The sequence below is a fragment of the Pleurodeles waltl genome, chromosome 7, assembly GCF_031143425.1.
Source record: "Pleurodeles waltl isolate 20211129_DDA chromosome 7, aPleWal1.hap1.20221129, whole genome shotgun sequence".
In the NCBI taxonomy this organism is placed as follows: Eukaryota; Metazoa; Chordata; class Amphibia; order Caudata; family Salamandridae; genus Pleurodeles; species Pleurodeles waltl.
In genome coordinates, this window is record NC_090446.1 from 508,353,590 (window position 1) to 508,371,723 (window position 18,134).

Sequence of the window (18,134 nt, forward strand, 5' to 3'; positions counted from 1 at the left end):
TTGTGTGTTCTAACCTTTTTCTTACTACAGGTGTCCTTCCCAGTGGTTTCCCTTCCTAATCCCCTCTTCCCCTCTTGAACTCTCTTAGCCTCTGTCATTTATCTATCAGAGTCTTGGAGCTGTTCAGTGGTGGACGTGTTGGGAACGTGCGCAGACCCCGAGGATCTGGTGACTCTGACAGAATAGTGAGCCCACAAATTATTATCCTCCTGGTTTGTGTTTGTTCTCAGCATGGCCACGCTGGACGAGTTAGTCAAGGCTATCACCCAGCTCCAGGCAGAGGTGGTATCATCCAAACAATTGACAACTAGCTTAGCTGAGAGAGTGAGTCAGTTGCAAGATAAGGTAGAGAAGAATGCACAAAGTCCCACAGGTGTGTCCTGGCCAGGTACTTCTTCTCAGGCTTCTGGAAGAAATCAGACAAACATTTCCCTAAATGTTCCTTCCACAATTCCTTTAGCTCCCCCAGAACGTTTCTCAGGTGACCCTTTGAAAGCGTAATCTTTCCTGGTTCAAGTGGGACTACACTTCACATGCAGACCACATACTTTCCCCAATGCCCAGTCCAAAGTAGCTTTCTTGTTATCATATTTGGCTTGGGATGCAGCTACTTGGGCTATTCCTCTTGTGCGTAAAAATAGTCCCTTGTTGTACAACTGGAGAAATTTTGTTTGTGAGTTTGAGAGAGTTTTTGATCGTAGAACTGTAACACAGTCAGCAGATCGTGAATTATTAGATTTACACCAAGGCAATCAAGACATAGTGTCGTATTTAGCCAACTTTAACCGGCTGGTTGCAGAGACATCCAGGTCTGAAGAAAAACAAGCGGTCTTGTTTTACAAGGGACTCAAAGAGGAACTAAAAGATATCTTAGCGCAAATGGACCCACAACCTACAGACTGTCAAGAATTAATAAACCTTGTCTTGAGGCTTGATATTAGTTTAGCAGAAAGTAAAGGAACGCGCAACAAGATTGAAATATATTCATGGCGTGTTCATGATAACAGAGACTCAAGAACTCCGAAAGAGAGAACGCCGGAACCGATGGAAATTGGAACCATCAGAAGACCTTTGACCAAAGATGAAAAGGACCTACACAGAAAAAATGGACAATGTCTTTATTGTGGGCAGAAGGGTCATTTTGTCAAAGATTGTCCAATAAAACCAAAGAACAAGCAAGGTCCAGTTCAGAAGGTAGCAGCCAATGCACCAGTCGAGTTGGAAAACTAAAACACCCAAGATGCAGAGAAGGGTTGCTCTTTGGTGTCACCGTGGACCCTTCACAATCTAGACATCTTAAACTGGAAATAAGAGTTCAGGTCAAGAAAAAGATCTATTTCAAAAAAGCTCTAGTCGATTCTGGGGCTACTGGGAACTTTGTTGATGTCCAATTGGTTCGTGCATGGGGGATCCCATGTATTGAAAAGAAGACCCCAGAAATCATCCAGGCAGTCGATGGAAAACTCTTGACTGGAGGTCCAATAACTCTTCAGACTATCCCCTTGTCGATGATGAGTGAAGATAAGAATCAAAGAAAGAAACATAAAGAGAAAATCATTCTTGATGTGATCCATGCTTCCCAATATGGGATTATCCTCGGCTTGCAATGGTTAACTCATCACAATCCGGAGATCAATTGGACAGAACGAAAAATCGTGTTCTCATCTGCGCTCTGTCACGAACAATGTCTCCAAAAGATTCAAGTACCAAAAGTTTGTAACTCTTATGTAGCTACTGCCGCGGAGAAAGAAATTCAGCTGCCCAAACAGTATTCATCTTACAAAGATGTATTTGATGAGAAAGGAGCAGAGACTCTACCTCCTCATAGATCTTATGACTGTCAAATTGATCTAGCCCCAGTGCGATACTTCCCAACTGTCGTGTATATGCCCTGTCAGAACATGAAAATCAACATTTACGAAAATACCTAGATCAATGTTTGTAGAATGGTTTCATTCACCCCTCTAAGTCTCCTGCAGCTTCGCCTTTGTTTTTTGTTTCAAAAGCTAATGGAGAACTTCAAACTTGCATCGACTATAGGGGTTTGAACAAAGACACCATCAAGAATAAATATCCTTTACCCCTAATTCCGGTATTATTGGAACAAGTAAAGAGAGCAAAAATCTACATGAAGCTTGACCTTCGAGGTGCTTATCATTTGGTCAGAATGAGAGAGGGTGACAAATGGAAAACAGCGTTCAAGACAAGATATGGCCTTTTTGAATACACCGTCATGCCTTTTGGTCCATGTAATGCTCCAGCAGCATTTCAATTTTTCTTGAATGACGTTCTTAGAGAGTACCTCGACATATTTGCCATAGTCTACATCGATGACATTTTGATCTACTCTGACAATGAAAACAAACATGTCCAACATGTCAAGAAAATTCTTGCAGCCCTTCGAAAGCACCATTTATATTGCAAACTAACCAAGTGGGAGTTTCATGTTACCACAGTTGGGTATTTAGGGGTTATTCTTACCCCTCAAGGTATGGTGATGGCAGAAAAGAAAGTAAAAGCCATATCTGATTGGCCCACCCCAAAGACTGTTCGTTATGTACAATGTTTCCTGGGGTTTGCACATTTTTACCGGAGATTCATAAATCATTTCTCCCAGACAGTGGCTCCAATCACTAAGCTACTAAGAAAGAAAGAAAAGTTTATATGGTCCCCAGAAGCTGATCAAGCCATCTTGACTTTGAAGAAAGCTTTCTCCACTACCACAGTCTTGACTCATCCTGATGCGAATCGACCTTTCATAGTGGAAGCTGATGCTTCAGATGTAGCAATAGGAGCCGTCTTATCACAACGAAATAAAGACACTGGTCAACTTCATCCTGTAGCTTATATATCTCGGAAGTTGAGCGAAGCCAAACAGAACTATGTCATTGCTGAAAAAGAGCTTCTGGCGATTCGTGCCGCCGTTAAAAAATGGAGACATCATTTGTTGGGTGCCAAATACACTGTCACAGTATATACTGATCATCGTAATCTTCAATTCATGAGTTCTGCCAGACTTTTGACCCCTCGGCGATTACGCTGTATGCTGTTTTTTGCCGAATTTGATTTTTTTGTAACCTTCCGGCCTGGTAAAGATAATCGCAAAGCTGACGCCTTGTCCCGTCAAGAGTCTACCACGTTGCCTGCATTTCAAGCCTCCAGAGCTATCATTGCTCCTGACAAGGTTCTATGTATCATAAAAACTGAAGATTTCTTTGAAGAAATTTGCAACTCTTTCACTGTTGAAAAATGGCAAACATGGGCCCAAGCAGATCCCAAAAGGTCAATCAAGCAAGGATTACCCTTTCATGACGCTCGTTTGTTCATACCCACTACCAAACTTCGCAAGATAGTGTTTCATTGGTTGCATGTTATACCGACGGCAGGTCACCCAGGTACTCCTAAAACTCTTGAACTGATCCAACGCTATTTTTGGTGGCCTACCCTAACAAAAGATGTAAAAGCAATGGTAAACAACTGCAAAGTTTGTGCTCGCATTAAAACAAGTCATTAAAAACCAAAAGGGTTGTTACATCCACTTCCAACCCCAAGTCGTCCATGGGAGCACATTTCCTTAGACTTTATTACCGGTCTGCCAGTGGTTCAACAGCATTCAGTAATTCTGGTGGTAGTAGATAGTCTCACGAAATATGGACATTTCATTGCCTGTAAAAAATTGCCCACTTCTAGTGAACTGGCAACTATTTTACTGAACAGAGTGGTTCGTTATCATGGCCTGCCAAAAGTTATCGTCTCCGATCGGGGGTCGCAATTTGCCTCCAATTTCTGGAAGACATGGTGTAAAACACTCCAAGTGACATCTACGCTATCTACTAGTCACCATCCTCAAACAGATGGTCAAACGGAGAGACTAAATCAGACTTTGAAACAATACCTACGTGCCTACGCTGAAAAGGTACTTCATTCTTGGACATCTATGCTCTGGTTAGCTGAGTTAGCTTACAATAACTCATTCCACACTTCTATTGGCGTTACACCCTTTTTTGGTTTATTTGGCTATCATCCTGACACCTTGCACATCACAATTCCTCAAGAAAGTTCCCCTACTCCAGCTGTGTCAGAAACCATTCAGCATTTGCATCAAACCCAGAAACTGATTCAACAGCATTTAGAAAAAGCCAAACAAAAATACAAAAGGCATTATGACAAGAAACATTGTGAGGGACCGCAATATCAACCAGGTGACAAAGTGTGGCTTTCCACAAAACATATAGACTTCGAGAAGAAGCACATGTTTAATACCAAATTTATAGGTCCTTACACAGTCCTTCAGCAAATCAATTCGGTAACCTATAAACTACAATTGCCCAGAACCTTACGGATTCATCTAGTGTTCCACACTTCCCTATTGAAAAGGGCAGTCCAAAAGGTCCACCCTCATCCAGCTCCTGTTCTAGTACAGGGAGAAGAAGAGTATGAAGTTAAGAAAGTTATGGATTCTAAACTACAAGGGCGTAATCTTTGGTAATTAATCTCATGGAAAGGTTATGGTCCTGAAAGTAACTCATGGGTTTCCGCCTCTGATGTTCATGCTCCAGTACTTGTGAGACGCTTTCATCGTCTTAATCCAGGCAAACCAGGCATCTGGGAGAGGGAAGTACTATCAACACCAGGGCAGTGCGTGCTCTATTGGCGACTAGAATGCAAAAACCCAGCACTCTCAAAACAACGTAATTTATGCATTGTGCTGATATGTTGTTGTTTAACCTTTTGTATTGCAGAGTTCAATCCTGAAGACTTATTTTTAATGTGCTTACAAATGCTGTTCATTTGCAATGTATTGCTGCAGGCTTTCAGAGTGTGTTAGGGTGTGGTCCTTTTCCAGGGCCTTCTAGAGACTTTCCCTGCAACATGCCTGGGTGTGGTTGTGGGCTGGGCCAAGACTCTATAAAAAGGAGCCAGCCCAGCTCCAAGTGCTCACTATTCAGAGGTCCCAGTGCAGAGCAGCAGCTACTTCCTGAGCTCCTGTCCCGGTGGCCTATTTGATCTTCCAGACACCTGACTTTCATTCTTCATTTGGAGATCCTTGTTCTGGGCGGTAAGACGGTGGTTGGGCTGGCCTCCTGACGCCATTATCGAACTCTCATGTTCTTGGGCCTAATTCTTTTATGATTTGACAGAGTACTTTGCGTGTGTGAAATATGCGCCTGAGTGTTTGTGACATTTGCAGGGTGACTTCCAGATCGGCAAGATGCGCGATTCGTTTCATGATAATTAAATCTTTTTATTCATTGCACGCTACCATTTCTTGACAGTTGCATGGTGGCTTAAGAATCGGCAAGACGCGCAATTCGTTTTATGGTGTTTTAACTTTGTTGTTCATTGCGCGCTACCATTTCTTGACATTTATATGGTGACTTAAGAATCGGCAAGACGCGCGATTCGTTTCGTTGTACTTTGATCTTGTTATTCATTGTGAGCTGTTATTTCTTGGCATTTACATCATGTATTACGAATCGGCAAGACGCGTAGTTCGTTTAATGATGATTTGACTTTGATATTCATTGCGTACTACCATTTCTTGGCTTTTTACATGGTGACACTCGAATCGGCAAGACGCACGATTCTCTCCTCGAGTTTAGTTCATGTTTATTGTATGCCACTATTCTAAGATATTTATCATGTAATATTCGAGTTGACAAGTTGTGATTTGTTTTTCCTGAATCCATATTGTGTTATTCATGGTGCACAATCCTTTTATGGTGTTTAATATATATATATATATATATATATATATATAAAAATCTACAATATGCGCAATTTGTGTTGAAACATTTTATGAGTACACAGAAGAAGAGTTTCTAGATGCAATATTGTATGGTCCTAGTATGCATTCTCAAAAAAGGATTTATATGACTGGTTTACAATTTAGTCAGAATGTTTTTCTGATTCTCATGTAAAGGAAATAAGAAAGTTTTCATTTAATCCATCTTGATTCCCTTACAGGTATTCGGCCATCTTGAAACTTAGTCATTTTAAACTTAATTCTTAGATTGTTCATGTTTTCAGAATGACTATGCTTAGAATCATAGTTTAGTATTGATTTCAGGAGATATAATTTTCATATTGTGTGTTCTAACCTTTTTCTTACTACAGGTGTCCTTCCCAGCTGTTTCCTTTCCTAATCCCCTCTTCCCCTCTTGAACTCTCTTAGCCTCTGTCATTTATCTATCAGAGTCTTGGAGCTGTTCAGTGGTGGACGTGTTGGGAACGTGCGCAGACCCCGTGGATCTGGTAACTCTGACAGCATTGGAATTTCCACAGCACACTCGCTCAGAGATGTTATACCTCGAGTGGAACTCGGGACTTGTATATGCCTTTCGGGCAGTATGACTCGTGCCCCAAGTCCTCAGGAACCCTGAGTCATCCTAGTGGCTCCTGCCTGGGCATGGAGGGTGTGGTATGCAGAGCTCCTGGGTTTGAGCATCTGCCCTCTGATCAGGCTGCCTCTCCGGGAGAATCTGCTTTTGCAGCAGAGCGGTTGGACAATATCCAAGCCTCTGCAACCTTCACATTCATGCATGGAGATTGAGCAGACAGCTGAGCACCTTTACCCTTCCTTCAGAAGAAGTTGATATCTTGGCAGACAGGCATAGCTTGATGAAAACTTATATACAGCTGTTGTTGGGACAGATTTGTGGTTTGGTGTGGCACTCGCCAGATTGATCCTCTCCAGGCCAAACTGCATGATGTATTATTTGTTTTGTCTTCTCTTGTCCAGCAAGGCCTTGCTCTGGGCACATTTAAAGGGATGTCTTTCGTCCCTCTTACAATTACTTTAATAAAAATATATATTTTTATTAGTTATCATAAGACAATTGAGAGTGATTGGTATAACTTCCCTCAGTCATGATGAAGAAGTTTCTAGTAACAGGGCTGTTTACAAAATAAACATGAAGCATCATTTTCAGTAGTACTAACAGTAAAGGGTGCAGGATGTGCCATGCTTCTGCTGGTCTGTCAATCCCCTTCCTTTCATTCTTCTTCCCATTCATCTCCCTGTATGCGCTCCAGCAGCACCATATCTTGTCCCATTTCCACCACCCTCTCTGCCCCTTTGCACCAGTCCAGGTCAGCCTTCCTCTCTCCCACACAGGGAGGTGACCCTGCCCCCGGGTACGCACAGTGTTGCGCATAGCCACTATTGCTGCCTTTGCAAGCCATAACCTCAGATATTTCTGCCAACTCTCCTCACCAGTTGTATTTAAAAGTAGTCTAGAGTCCAAGGGGACCTCCCGCCTGAGAACCCTGGTCATAACCCCAGTTACACTTTCCCAGAAGAGTCTGATCACAAGAATGGTCCACGATATATAGTAGAAAGCTCCCACCGGCCCACAATACCTCAGATGTAGTGGGTAATCCCCCCCCCGGCCCATCTGGTGAAGGAGTCCCCTGGAGTAGTAGGCCCTATGGAGTATTCACAGATGAACCTATAAAGAATTTGTATAGCCACCTCCCTTGTGCTCTGTATCACCTCTATCCAATCATCCTCCTCCTATACTCCCAAGTCTCCCTCCCAGGCCGCACACAGGGCTTCAACAGGTCAGGGGAATTATTTATAAATTTTCTTTATATCATATAATTCCCTTAGTCTGCAGTGGGGCTGAAAAGAGGCAGTCCTCCATCTGGGCTGATTCTGGCAGCTGCTCACCTTTCACTATATGGCGCGTAAGGCATGCCCCAGTTGCAGAGACTTATAACACTCGGACTCTGCCATATCGTACTCCTGTCGGAGGTCATCTAACGTCGCATACGTCTGCTCCCTTCAGACATCTCTTAGGTGATTTTTCCCAATAATGCCTATTTCTTGAACCCGGTCATCTTCCCAACCTCCCGCAGAAGATCATGGTACCTCAAGGGGGTATGGCCAGTCAGGATGGTGCCCTATCCCAAGTATCGTGCCGCCTCCTAACACACGCACGACAATCTGTGTGCGGTGGTAAGGCCCATACACTCAACCTCTTGTATAATGCAGCTTCATAACCGCCACTCACCAACTCATTTCTGTCTATTCAGAACACCGGCTCTACCCGATCTGCAAATACTCAATCATTGATAGTCACCAGTTGTGCTGCCCAGTAGTATTGAATGATATCTGGGACAGCCAGGCCCCCGAAGTACGCTCCTCATTGTAACTTAATTACTGCTATGTGAGAGCCACATCCGTCCCACATCAGCAGTCTGACTTTCCGCTCAATGTGCCAAAACACCTCCACGGGGACACTATATGGGGTGTTCATTTTGTAAAGGGCTCCCCTCTCCATTAGTGATAGCGGAAAGGTTTGCCACAAACCCACAACTCTATGCAATGTTTAATTGCGGGAGAAGGTTAGCCACTAAAAAGCGCTCCGGTCCCTGGAGATGTAAATACCCAGGTACATGAAACCCTGCCGGGTAACTGGTGCAGAGCATACCAGAGACAGCAGGGGGGTGTCCCCCACTAGTGGAAAGATGAGAGATATGCCCAAATTTATTTGATATCTGGAGAGCTCCCTAAAGATGCGAAAAATCTGCAGGATCTGGTCTATTGACCAGTGGGGGTTGGTGACATAAAGCAATATATTGTTGACATAGAGAGAAATGCGCTCCTTCCATGCCCCACTCATCCCGATGCCCCATATCATGGGGTCCTGTCGGACCCATGACGCCAGAGGCTCAATTTCAAGCGCAAATAGCAAAGGGCGGTGCAGGCACCCCTGGCAAGTGTCTCAATGTAGGACAAAGGCTATGGAGAGTGTAGCCTTAACCCGCACTTGGGCCGTTAGTGCCTGATAGAGGAGATGGATCCAACCACAAAACCGCGGTCTAAATACCAGCCTCTGAAGGGTAGCATATATATAGGGCCACTCAACACTATCAAAAGCCATTTTGGCATTAAGGGAATAGAAAGCCGCCTGCTCTGCCTCCGGTGAGTAGCCATGTGCAGAACCCCATATAAGCGCCTCAGATTAAGGCGTGTACTTCTGAGCCGCATGAATCCGGATTGGTCCACATGTATCCGTTTAGTGTTAACCTTCTGCAACCTAATCACCAAGGCCTTCGCCAGCACCTTGACCCCTGGGACCAGGGTTCAATTCCCGCCTCAGCGGTGCTTGGGCTCAATTTCCCTGGACAGGATATTTCTCGCCTCGGTGCCTAAACTAACTCATGGGTCTCACTCTGCAACTCTGGGCAATAGCTTGCTTAATCTCCACAACGGCCCCAACAGCGCTGGGATGCCTGGCTTCACCTTGGGGGTTGCCCAGGACTGGGCATCTTACAGGGAAAAGCCAGGAGGGGTTCCACAGCGGTATGTGTTCAGCACCTCGATACCTCCGGGTCGGAGTGCGCTTTACAAATACACATTTACAATAAGGAAATGGGCCTGTATGAGCCACACTCCTCCGGGGGTTTACCTTTTTTCCGAAGTACCACAATGGTTGCAGCTCTCTGGTCTGGCAGCAAGCCCCTTTTTGTTTCTCACTTCCAGAAACATGGCCAGCATATGCCTTGCCACTTTGTCTGTCATACATTTGAAGAGCTCTGCCGGCAACCCGTTTGGTCTAGCTACCTTGCCCAACTGAAGGCTTTTTAGTGCCAGAACAACCTCCTGTGTCAATTCTTTGTCCAAGGCCTCACCGTCATCAGACAGTCGAGGTAACTCAGTGTCCTTCAGGAGGTCTGCACAGCCTGCCTCAGTCTCCAAGGTCCCTGAAATATATATCCCTTCATAATACGCTGCAAAGGCCTCTGCGACATCATTGTTAGACACTTGCAGTGTTCCCTTGGCATCCACATTCTCCCCAACCCAAGTCCGCTCCTGGTGAAGTTTTTCTAACCACGCCAGCAGTTTAGTGGCTTTATCCCCAATGTCGTATGGATGTTCCTAGGGCGTGATGAACGCCTGCTTCTTAAGGCGTAGTTGGTGTTGAAGGTCTTTTTCCACATCCCCCTCACCCCCCTTCTGCTAAGCTCAGGGTCTCCAAGACCTCAATGTCCTGTTAGAGCACCTCGCACTACAATCTGTGCTTTTCATTCCCCTGCCCCCACTTCCCTTGCTTGATCAGCCCAATTTAAGTCACTTGTTCTCATGCGTTTTTTTTTTTTTTTTTTGTTTTTTGTTAAAGGGCTGCAACATATATTTCCCCCTTCTCTGTTTGTGATGCCCCAGTGGGGTCTCAATCTTGTCCGTACGTTTCTGATTTGTACTTCTTTTGAGCCGCTCCACAGTTATCCTAATGGCTTCTCACCACCAAAACTGTGTCACTTGCTGCAGTCACTTCCGCTCAAGCAGAAAACAAGTTACTCGCCTTTGATCACGCTCCTTCTATTAGAGACGATCTAGCCACAGATATATCACCCTTTGAATATTTCCACAGGCACCTGGCTGGATCTAGAAACTTTTCGGTAGTACCTCTGCGTGTGAGATGATGATGCCAAGCGACTGTGCACAGCATGCTGTTCCTGAAGTGATGTATTTGCCTATAAAGGCTCCTCGCCTGCACGCTGATGTCAGTTGCTTTAGAGACTAACCTTGCCTCCAGAAGTGGAGCCCCACAAGCAACTTATGGTTGCCTGGTCAGCCCTCTTTATTGCAGTCACCTGATTTTTGTTGATCTGGCACAAGAACTGCTTTTAATTATTTTATGGTTTCAACTTACTCCCTCTTATTTTAATTTTATGTCATCTCCTGTAACCACAGCCACTGACGGAGGTAGGCTCCTTGTTTTAGCATGCTTAGTGTGCTCCAGAATACCCCTCCTGGAACCAATAGGAACACCTCTGCTGCGCATCCACGCCACAGACCCTGGCTCTGCCACTTCCCATATTACCTCCTCATTTGCTCTGCTACTCAACATTAATCCTGTGCAAAGTCTTCTAGGTGGCATAGCTTCAAGGGGGGTATTTCAGGTGTGACATCTTCTGAATAAATGCACTCTTAGCTTAGTAGTTGGGTCTTAGGGCCCTGAGTCAGTTCTGCTCTGTGTCTGTTTTTATGAGAATGAGTCAAGAATGGAAGGCAAAACAGGGACCTTTTGATAGTATTGGGGCGAGTGAGGACATAAATACCCATCTGGTGGTTGAATTTCAAAATGTGAAACCAGTTAATCCGAAGCCATATTGCGTGACCCGAGGCACATATTATTTCCATAGAACATACTTTTTCAGTATTATCACATACTGTATGAGTACACTTTTTAATACTCAAGTTCAGGATGCATGCTGTACAGGTTTAATAGACTGTAATGTTTCCCCATCAATAATAAGAATATAGGTCACATTTAGGGTTTACATGACTACTGACTTGTCTGTTAGTTCACTAATAGAATTGTTGTTAAAGGAGGTCTTCGAGCCATAAATGTTTCTAAACTATCACTTTCAAAGAACGTCTGTCTGTGCAGTGATATAATCTGATGCACTAAGGTGAAAGGGTTCAGCATGTTAAAGAAGTACTTATTTTTTATTTTGAAGTGATTGTGTTACATTGTTTGTTGCACGGTAACCATGCCAAAGCTTTTATGGCTCAGCTTGTGCATGGACTCGGAGCCAAGCCAGACCCATGGCTCTGTTCACCCTATTAATTTGCCTGCACGCCCTCCTCTGTTTGCAACTCTGGATTAGTACATAGGGCTGTTGGTCACATGATAAAATGATTTGTAAAAGATGGAGCCTTGCCCACATACACCAATTTGACAAACCCTACTATAGGGAAATACTCTCTTTTTTTATTTTTAGCATGGTCAGCCCCACTTTTTGCCTGCTGTCAGTGTGTTTTGACTGTTCTCACTGGGATCTTGCTAACCAGGACCCCATTGACTGTGCTTTCTCCGTCTAAATTTGGTTGCTTATGACTTAGCACATCCCACAATTGGCATACTGGTAGCCCCATATAAGTCCCTAGTATATGATACTTAGGTACCCTGGGCATTGGGGCACTAGGGGTTCCCCATGGGCTACAGCATGCATTGTGACACCCATGGGAACCCATGCAAAAAGTCTCAGCAGGCCTGCCATTGCAGCCTGCATGAAAAGGTGCATGCACCCTATTGCTACAGGTCACTGCACCAGGTCATTGTAAGTCACCCCTTTGGCAGGCCCTCCTAGCCCAGAGGGCAGGGTGCCGGTACCTGTGTGTAACGTCACCTCTGCACAAGCAGAGGTTCCCCTACAAACACCAGCTCCATTTCCCTGGACTTCGTAAGTGCGGGGAAGCCATTTTACCGGTGTACTAGCTGTGTCCAGCTACATAATGGTAACTCCGAACCTGGGCATGTTTGGTATCAAACATGTCGGAATCATACTCCAATACAGTTGCCTGTATTGTTTGTATGATTCCATGCACTCTGGGGGCTCCTTAGAGGACCTCCATCATTGCTCCTACCAGTCTTCTGGGGTTTTCCAGGCAGCCGGCGCTTCTGCCACCCCTCAGTCAAGTTTCTGCCCTCCTGCTGCTTGACCAGCTCACACAGAGGAAGGTAGAACAAAGGATTTACTTTCGGAGACGGCAGCAACACCCTCTCCATTTGGAAACAGGTGTTACATTGCTTTGGAGGGGTAGCCTCCCCAAGCCAACGGTATGCTTTGAAGGGCACGTTTCGTACTCTCCTTGCATAAACCGGTTTACTCTAGTCCAGGGACCCCAGTCTCTTGCTCTGGCATGAAACTGGACAATGGTAATGGGAGTAACCACTCCCCTGTCCATCACCACCCCAGGGGTGGTGCCTAGCGCTCCTCCAGGTGGCCACTTGATTCTGCCATCTTCAATCCAAGGTGGGCAGAGGCCACTGAGGCCACAGAGGCATCTGAGTGGCCAGGTCAGGCAGGTGACATCACAGCCCCCTTCTGATAGGTGGTCACCCTGCTAGGTGACCAGTCCCCTTTCTTGGGCAATTTATGGTCTCCCTCCCGGGTTGGTCTTCAGATTCGACGTGCAAGATCCCAGCTGGACTCCTCTGCATCGTTTACTTCATCTTCTGGCCACCGGGTCTGCAACTGGACCCTCCAGGAACCGACAATCTGCAACTCCATCGACGACTCTGCTCTGCGACATTGTTTCCCTGGCTCCTTCCAGCAACAGCAATATCTCCCTGGCTGTGCATCCTCTGAGGGTGACGAGTCTGCACAAGGAGGAATCTCCCTTGGAGTGAAGGAGTCACTCCTCTGCATCCATAGGCACCAAATGCAAGGACCACCGGCTGCGTGGATCCTCTCTCTGTGGATCCTGCATCACAGGTCATGGTCTGGAGTGGTCCCTTTGGTCCTCTCTATCAGATGTGCAACTTGGTAGACGGTAAGCCCTTACCTGTCCTTGCTGGATAGCACCCCTGTGAAGCGCGAGTCTTGCAGCTACCAAGGCTTGTTTGTTCCTCCTCCAAGAGATCTTCAGGCTCCATGTAGCCCCGGACTCCTCTCCTGGTGTGCTAGGTGGGCTTCTTTAGAACTCCTGTGCCTGCTGCCTGTAGGGGCTGCCACCTCTTCCAGTGACTCTCCCAGCTGCTGGGCGTCTGCTTGGACTCCCTTCCTTGGGTCAAGTCCCCTGGGCCTTGCTGGTCCTATTTAGCGTTGCAAAACCTTCTTCTCCAACTCTTACATTGGCCAAGGCTTGTTGGTGGTTTTCCAGCACCACAGACTGACTGACCGCATCATGACCGCCGACGTGGGACATCCCTTGCATCACTTCTAGAACTCCTCTTCTGCTCCTGTGCTGCACTGCTGACTTTCTTCATCCACCATCAACCTGATCCGGCATCCACAGAAGGGTGGGTAAACCTCCTGCCACAGCCAGGAACTCGAACTCAAACTGGACTTGGGCCCCTTCTTTTGCAGGTCCATTTCTGTCAGGACTCTCCTTTGGTTTCTTCCAGTCTTTTCTGGGTCTTGCACAGTCCTTTTCCAAAGTTATGTGGGTTGGGGAAAAAACAAGTACTTACCTCTTCTCTCCTGGTCGCTGGGGAGCACCCTGGTACTCACCTTTTGGGGTTCCTAGTTCCCCCTGCTCCCCTTTACCAATGCCAGATCCTTGGGTGGGGGACTGTTTTTTCACATTCCACTTACTTAGTATATGGTTTGTTCTCCTCTTAGGGCCTTCACTATTTGCTATTATTGTCATTGTTTGCTATTGCTTTCTATGCAAATCACTGACTTCTAATGTGTACATAATAGTGTGTTTACTTACTTCTTATTGGAGTATTTGCCTATCTAGTATTTTAGCATTTGTGTTACTATCATAAAGTACCTTTATTTATTTTTTACACTGTGTGGTTCTTTCGTGTGGATAAGTGCTGTGTGACTGGTGGTGTTGCATAAGCTTTGCATGGCTCCTAGATAAATCTTGGCTGCTCATCCACAGCTAGATAGAGAGCCCTGGCTTTCAAGACACTGTCTACACCTCACTAATAGTGGATACCTGGACCTGGTATAAGGTGATAACACCATAGGTGCTCACCAGGCCAGCTTCCTACATTGGTGGTGCAGTGGTGGGATAAGACACTTGCATTTGCCTTACCACTCTGTCACTGGTTATTTTCTAGAGGGAAGGCCCCTTACTCCAAACCTTTCTGGGAGCCTAGTTGTTAGAGTAGTTAGGTACACCTACACCACTCTAGCAAGAAAACGTCTCCAGTAGAGTACAACTCTAAGGCCCCAGACTCTCACTATGAGATTCTCACCTTCCAAGAGCTTAGGGAGATGTGTGCCAGTAGAGAACTGAGACCAAGAGAAATCCCCCAAAAAAGGACAATACTGGCAGTCAGGAGGAGGAAGAAGTAGAAACTGACCCTCAAGTCCTAGAGAGGGTAGATTTAGACTACACTGGGGAGAGTCACAAGGACCCCAGAGAACACCACAGCTCTGTTAGTAGTACTGCAGGTAGTGAGAAGGGGGATCATTCCAGTAGACGCACCTTTACTCCTATAAGGTTGGTACAGAGTTCCCAGGAGGAGGAATAGAGCCTCCTCTGTCCATTCCCATGTCTCCTTAGTATCTGAGGGAACCCAGTGATCCACCTCAGGGGAAGGTTCCTTAGAATGGAACTTAGGAAACTGAGGTTGGAGGAAGCCAAGCTGAGGCTGCAGCAGCAACAGTTGGTCCTAGATAGGGAGGCCTTGGTAGTGGAGAGGGAAAGACAGGGTTTGGGGTTAGCACCCCATGGTTGCAGCAATATGAGCTTCAGGACGCCAGAATCAGGGAGTACTCTTAAGATTCCAGGAACCTGAGCAAGGTAGTCCCACCTTACAAGGTGGATGATGGCATCTACAAATAGTTCACTGCTTTGGAGAGGGGCTGTAAAGTTCAGAAAGTCCCCCAAAGGCAAGGGGTAGCAGTCTTGTGCTCTCCTTCTCTGACAACGGCAGAGACAAACTCCTCACTGTCAGAGTGGAAGATGGAGACAATTATACAGCTTTAAAAAGTGCACTGTTAGATGGTTTTAGTTTGACCACTGAACAATACAAGATCACGTTTAGGGAAACCGAGTCCTCCCAAGATTCAGTAGATTTTGTGGACTGTTCTGTTAAAGCTGTGGAAGGCTGGTTGCATGGGAGAAAAATAGTGTATAACAGGGCTTATACAATCTCATTCTGAGAGAGCCCATTTTGAACAACTGTATATCTGATCACCTGCATCAATACCTGGTGGACTCTGATCTGACCTCTCCCCAAGAATTGGAAAGAAGGCAGACAAGTGGATCCGCAGCAGGGTGAGTAGAAAAACTCACACAAGGGTTGACCATAAAAAGAAGGAAGTAGGTAAGCATCAGGACAAGGGTGGGGACAAAGACAAACAAAAAGAATCTTCCTCAATCCCAGAAAACTCTTCTGGGGGTGTGTCTAAGTCCTCTTCCAACAAAAAACCATGGTGCTACATTTGTGGGCAACCAGGCCACAGAGCAGGTGACAGCACTTACCCTAGAAACAGCACCAAGCCTGCTATCACTACTATTACTACCACTAGTACCCCTAGCACCCTGAGTAGTAGCAACAACAGTGGTAGCATTAGTCAGTTCAAAAGTGTAGTTCGGTTCACCTTTGGGACTGTAGTGGGCCCTGGGGTAGACATAAAAAACCCAGAGACAGCTTTTGTCTCTAAGGGTGGCAGTGGCCTTTCAGCCCTAGCTGCTTGTCCCCTTAATATGGGTAAGTACAAGCAGCACCCCTTGATGAATGGTGTTGAGGCTGAGGCCTAAAGGGACACAGGTGCCAGTGCCACCATAGTAACTGAAAAACTGGTGTCACCTGAACAACACCTACTTGGTCACAGGTACCAAGTCACTGATGTGAATAACTCCACTCAGTGCCTCCCAATAGCTATGTTAGACTTTGTGAGGTGGGGTTACTGGCCCTAAACAGGTTGTAGTGTCCTCTAACTTACCTGTAGAGTGCCTCTGAGGTAATGACCTAGAGACCTCATCTTGGGCTGAAGTAAAGTTTCAAGCCCATGCAGCCATGCGAGGCATACCTAAACACCTCCCTGCCTTAACCTCAAAACAAACTAAAGAGCAAGCACCCCTGGAGCCTGGAATAATGGCCCAGGCACTCCTACCAACAGAGACAGGCAGACTACAGAGTTACGTCCGGTCAAAACTCCCACTGAGGATTCCTCTTGTTTAAGGGAGGCACCCAATCCCTAGGTGGAAACTACACTTCAGGAGCCCAAGGCTGTGCTCCTAGGGGTAAAATAATCCATGTGGAAGGAACCTAGAGTACAACAGCAAGCCTGTCCTACTTTAGAAAACTTGGATCAGCCATCTTGTCCTTCCATGTAAACTTTGGGGCAGCAACTCTACTCCACCCCAGAAAACCTAGGACAGCAATTGTGTCCACCTCTAGAGCCTTTAGGACAGCAATGCTGTCCTGCTCTACACCCCTTAGGAGAGCAGCCCTGCCCTACTATAGAGCCCCTTGGACAGCAGTCCTGCCCTGCTCTAATACCTAACCTGTAAGTCCACAACTTCTTACTAGGGAAAAAAGAAGTCCCACAGTTTAGGCATACTACGGGAGAAAAACCCAATCTGATAGGGTGGTCCACCTCCCCACAGGGACTGAGTCATACAGTGGAAAATATTACTGGGAGTAACCACTTCAATGCAGAGATACTCTCCAGACATTTTCACTTACACAATAAGGTCTCATCTGGCCAAGGTTACTCTTTTTGTCATTCGTTAAGGGGGTTTGGCGGTGGGTTATGTAGAAAAGTATCCTCTTTTTGGCATGGTTACCCCCACTTTTTGCCTGCTGTCAGTGAGTGTTGACTGTGTTGACTGGGATCCTGCTAACCAGGACCACAATGCCTGTGCTCTCTCCCCCTAAAATGGGTTGCTTAGGACTTGGCACACCACACAATTGGCATACTGGTGCCTCCATATAAGTGCCTTGTATGTGGTACCTAGGTACCCAGGGCATTGGGGCACCAGGGGATCCCCATGGGCTGTAGCATATATTGTCCCACCCATGGGAACCCATGCAAAATGTGCCTGCAGGCCTGCCATTGCAGCCTGTGTGAAAAGGTGCACGCACCTTATCACTACAGGTCACTGTAAGTCACCCCTGTGTATGAGGGCATCCCTGTTTGAGCAGAGGTGCCCCTACAACTCCAGCTCTAATTTCCTGGACTTTGTAAGTGCAGGGAAGCCATTTTACCGGTGTAGTGGACACAGGTCACTTACCTGTGTCCAGCTACATAATGGTAACTCTGAACCTGGTCATGTTTAGTATCAAACATGTCGGAATCATACCCCAATACTGTTGCCAGTATTGGTTGTATGATTCTGTGCACTCTGGGGCCTCCTTAGAGGATGCCCAGCATTCTTCCTACCAGTCTTCCGGGGTTTTTCAGGCAGCCTGTGCTACTGCCACCCCTCAGACCGGTTTCTGCCCTCCTGCTGCTTGACCAGCTCAAGCAGAGGAAGGCAGAACAAAGGATTTCCTTTGGGAGAGCGAGGCAACACCCTTTTCCTTTGGAAATAGGTATTACATGGCTTGGGCCGAGTAGCCCCCCCGCCCCAAGACACTGGTATGCTTTGATGGGCACATTTGGTGCCCTCCTTGCATAAACCGGGTTGCCCCTCTCCAGGGACCCCTGGTCCTTGCTCTGGTGCGAAACTGGACAATGGAAAGGGGAGTGACCACTCCCCTGTC